Below are 5,126 nucleotides of genomic sequence, written 5' to 3' on the forward strand. Positions count from 1 at the left end.
GAAATTTTAGAGAGATATATATATATATATATATCTATATATATATATACACTTCATCTTAATGACTTAATGATAAGTTGTAGGTTGCTCGTCTGAAATGCTGTCAGAAATCTGATTATTTGCTTGAAACTGAAACTTAATTTACTACCTATATACCTTAATTTGCTAATAAATCTTGTTGTCCTCATCATATTCCTATTGGGTTACCAGCGAGGCAACAAAATGGATCTGGGGCAAAGGTTAGTCCCATGTGGCCTCTTATACTCGAGTGAAACAATCCCAAATTGCATTGTGTAACAGTTCCGCTTGGTGTCTATTTGCAGATGACCAATATAGATTTTTTCAATGGCTGGTGCTGATGCTTAAATCTAGAGAACCTATATAATGCCAACTTGATAATATATTTTATAATTATAAATTATAACTTATGATATGTAAATATAAACATGTCTTCATTCATTAAGATATCTGAGAGATCTTTAAAAAATTACATTTATCTCTTAAGGCCCATTCACACCAAGAACAATAACTATAAAGATAAATCCAAAGTTCTGTCATGAAACTCTAGATGGCACAGTCTGATAGGCCTAACTCAATCTGACATAATGACATCATCACATGGCACAGCTGATTGGTTCTTTTTGTATCAGCAGCCAATGAGCTTGGCTAGTGCTTGCTGTAGCAGTTGCAGTGCGGTTCGGAAACCCTCCACCTTCCCCAGCTCCACCTGTATAGTTCATTATAGCAAGATTGGTTTTGATTGGGTGTCAATATTTCATCAGCTGGATAAAATCATTCTGAAAGTGATTCCAACAACATTGTTTCTCTGTGCTTTTATCGTTATAGCTGTGGTGTGGACCCTGCTTTTCTTTAATATTGAGAACGATTTTTAGAACTATATCTTTATCGTTATCTTTATAGTTATCGTCCTTGGTGTGAACAGGCCTTTGGTCAGCTGATGGTTTACTGATGCTGATCATCTCAAAATGGCCAAGTATTGGCCAGTATAGATGTACTGTATATGGAAGGTGAAGATGATAAAAGAGTTTGGGTCAGCTTTAAGACATCTTATCAAAACAACTTAGTAATATTCTTACAAAGAATATTTTCCCCCTGGGGTGTAATCTAAATTTTTTAGCTCTTTGTTATTTTCGGGCCATCTTTCACATGAAATATGCCATTTGCCAAACTTCCAAATGGAATTATTCATCGAGCCTGTCAGAGTGAAGGAAGAGCACTGTTTGATGATGCTGTTGTTTGGAGGAGACGTACAATTGTTGGCTGCAGCCGCAGTCTGGATCAATGGCAACGTAGTCTGAAGAGCTCAACTCCAGCTGTGTAGTAACTCTGCATCTTTCAAATTTAAACAATAGCCAAGATGCATTTAAGGCTAATGCATCACATGCATTTCTTTACAAAGTATTTAGTTCACAAATGATTCTGCAATTCTAAAGACAGAAGTGAATCCGAATGATTGTTTTCTACAGAATTGTTTCATGACCTCCAAAAGTCAGATGTTAATTTAGTAACTGCTTAGCCTATTAGAATGATTTCTGTAGGATCGTGTGGCACTGCAGTCTGGAGTAATGGCAGGATAACACCCTATTCTTGACCAAACATATGCAGTTATGTTGGCATCATGTCTCAGTAATAAGCTCTGTCAGCTGTCAAAAGGCTGAAGGTCTGCAGATTCATTCACGTCTATTGTGTGCATGTACTGAATTCCTGTAATGCTTAGCTGCTGAGCCTGCATTCCCAACCTCCTCTCATCTGCCCCACTTCTCTCCCTTCTCTTGTAATCTTTATGCTTGGCCTCTCTCTGCCCTCTTGTGTCCATGCCTGTGAGTTTGTGTCTCACAGCTTTAATTGTGCTGACAATCCTAGACATGGCGTGAAACATTTGGAGGCAGAAAAAATTTAGATTTGAAGGCCCTGTCTGGATTTGTATAACCTGGTCCTAACTTTGTAGGACAGCAGAAGGCTAAGCCCTGTTCTGACCCGCACACGGCTATGTTAGGCTGTTAGTCACACCAGAGCTATTCTGGGGCTCTTTTCCAAAAACCTAGTGAGATGTCTACACAGACAGTATTCTTAGGCATTATACACAACATGAAGATTTTTCTAAAAGGATAAGGTGCAAAGTATCAATATTTTACCCAACATTTGTTAAATGCCAAATAATTTAGTAGCCAAACAATTAATATTACACTTATATACTGTAAATGGGCCATATTGTTTACTAGCAAGGAATTACAAATTTTAATCAAAACCAAATTACAAATGTTACTGAGGATTTCACGTACTAAAAATGGTTTTCCAGTTAAACATCTAAAACTCTTAAAATAAATGTACAAAAGTAAATAAATAATTTAAACAAAGTAAAATAAAATAAATATGATTTAAGACATTTTTAAGGGAATATTTTTTAAAAGTTAAAAAAATGTAAACTCATTAAAAAAAATCCAATGTAGGCATTTTGTTAAAGATGTTTAGTGGGTCCTTTAATGGGTTAAACCACTATTCCTCGCTCCTTGAAATTATGTCTCGACAAGTAACAGTCCTGTTATAACCAGTGGACCTGAGATATGTTTCTCGCCCTTATTGTGCCAATGCACCAAGGTTACAAGATAAACATTCCTGGAAAACATCTAATTTAAGATGAAATATTGCAAGAGGCCCCTTATGCCAAGACTTCCAGAAGTCTTCTTATGCCATATGCACACTACAACACTAAAGATTCCCATACCCGCAATTAAAAACTCACAGTTTGCCAAATTCTTAATTTTTAATCATGAAAATGTGTGTGAAATGTTTTGAATTTAAATATTCACAGCTTAAATATACAACTATGTTGGATTTCAGCCCCTAAAAATGAAAGCCCTGAAAATACGAGGCATTAAAATGCAAGCACTGTTAATGCAATGCATACATTTTTTAGTTAGTGCAATTCAACATGCTTTTTTTGTTTCAAAGACATTTGTCATTATTTTTCTTCCATATACTTGTTTATACTTGTTAAACAAGTGAAAAAACTAATCTAAAATAGATTCATATTAAAAATGCATTCCCTGAAAACAAGTCTAAATATTTTACTGAGTTTTGTTTCTTAAATAAATTCATCTTGTTTTTTAAAAATATATTTTCATTGCAAAATCATACAAAAATACACATCAAGAATAGTTTTTTTTGCAGCAGCAGCAGCAGCAGCAGCATTTGCCTGCTCTGACATGGCATTTGACACCTAATGCAATTCTAGCCAGTGATAAAATGAGCAAAAAAGATGTTTCCCCATGGTGAAAACAAGTTATTTGGGTTCAGTCTTCCATGAAGGCACTTAGCATAACGACCGTTATCAAACATGAGAAACACGCTCTCAGATAACAACTAAACAAGACTCCTGACTGCAGCGAGCCTCTGCTAAGAGCCTGAATGTGTCCGAGCATCTGCTGAAACAATACATCTAATGTCATTATCTGTTTTTCGCAGCCAGACAGTCTAGCCTGAGCCATAAAGCAGAGGAGTCCACGGTCTAAAGCTGCCTTCTCTGCACAGGAACCGGGGCCTGTGGGGAAATCCGTAACCCTGGGCTCCAAACGACCGTGTCTGCATACATCACCAGAGCAAGGTATTGGATTTCTCCTAGGGTTCTCAAAGTGGTCCGCACAGCATGGGGCCCACTATTGCCCTTCCTCCTTCTGTTCCGACAAGTCCGGGATCCCGTTCAATTAGCATGGATCCGGGTCGGTGTACTCGCACGAAAGGCTCTGTATCACCGGAGACAGCGGGACTCTCTTGCGGCCCCGCAGGAGCCAAATACACAACTCATCGGCATGCACGAGGGGCGTTCACGTTGGAGCATGCTTACAAACACTGTGCTCATTCTGTCTTGCGTCAGTTAATAGATCCTGTCATTAGTTTAGCTCTGTAATTAAGCAAAATGGGTGAGCTGAAAGCAGTGGAATAACTGTTTATCTTAGGTTTCTGGTAGGGGGTAAACAGAAGCCACAGACTGATGCCAATATTTGAATGCAACATGTATCTCTAGAAAATAAATACACGGACCTTAGAGGGAATTACTGAAGCGCATGTACTGTATATGAGTGTTCCTTCAACTTTGGGAACTTTTATGTCTATGAACTTTTTAATTAAACTAACAGATTGAGATCCCATTAAAAGATCACAATCAAACTACTGTATAATGGAAACTAGGGATGCACCGATACGATACTGGTATCGGTATCGGGCCCGAAACTGCGCTCCTGTACTCGTACTCGTAAAAATGCCCCGATACCAAACAGCGTGTGAATAGAGCTGTGTCCAGAAAAAGAAACACTGAAAACAGAACAACAGAGAGTAGAATGGAGTTATTAGAGATTAAGGATGTCTATGAAGTACATGTAAGTAATTAATATAATGTTAAACATTCAATATTCACGGCTGTATAGCAGATGCGCCCGAGCTGATAAGCGCGCGGCTGCACAGATGGGCAAGCTTGTCGAGTGAATATCTCACAGACATCACTGGAATGTTTGTAGTTTGGTCGGATATGTCAAAAGCAAGTAAGTAAAACAATGCATAAGTTACTAAAGTTATTTGATGGTTAGGAGAGCGAGAGAGCAAGAGAGAGAGCGAGAGAGAGAGTCCGAGAGCGCGCACTTCTGTTGCATGATCTTGATTGCTGTACGCTCCATTAGCGCATACATTTGGATTCAAACTAAATCGTAAATATAAAACAAACAAAAATTATAGGGGCATTCACTTTAAACAGCATTTATTTTAAACGTCAAGCATACACAACTTTATTTAAAGCAGAAGTGAAACTAGCAGACTGGGTGAAATGCGCTAGGCTGTAAGTGTCTCTCTCATTCTGCACCAACACAAACGTGTGCATGCTGCATATGTTTAGCTTGCTTTAAGGCCAAAGTATACTTCGGTTTTTACTCTTACGCGAGGGTCCGTGTACACTGCGCGTGACGCAAATTACATCATCAAAATAGTACGCGTGCACTCGTATAATGTATAACGAGTGGTTCCCTGCATTATTTTAGGAAAATGTTTTGTGATTACAGTATTGAGATGCTGCAATAGAGCATTGAAATGAACAGTGAAAGTAACAAAAGCTTATA

General features: G+C 38.1%; 1 protein-coding gene across 1 annotated transcript in view; it reads right to left on the minus strand.

The window, feature by feature from the left end:
- LOC107599025 (disabled homolog 2-interacting protein-like) overlaps positions 1-5,126 on the minus strand; it is an 82,920-nt gene that overhangs the window by 68,519 nt on the left and 9,275 nt on the right. The gene's annotated exons all lie outside the window — the stretch shown is intronic.

This window comes from Sinocyclocheilus grahami, unplaced genomic scaffold (genome assembly GCF_001515645.1).
Source record: "Sinocyclocheilus grahami isolate Dianchi unplaced genomic scaffold, SAMN03320097.WGS_v1.1 scaffold259.1, whole genome shotgun sequence".
Classification (NCBI taxonomy): Eukaryota; Metazoa; Chordata; class Actinopteri; order Cypriniformes; family Cyprinidae; genus Sinocyclocheilus; species Sinocyclocheilus grahami.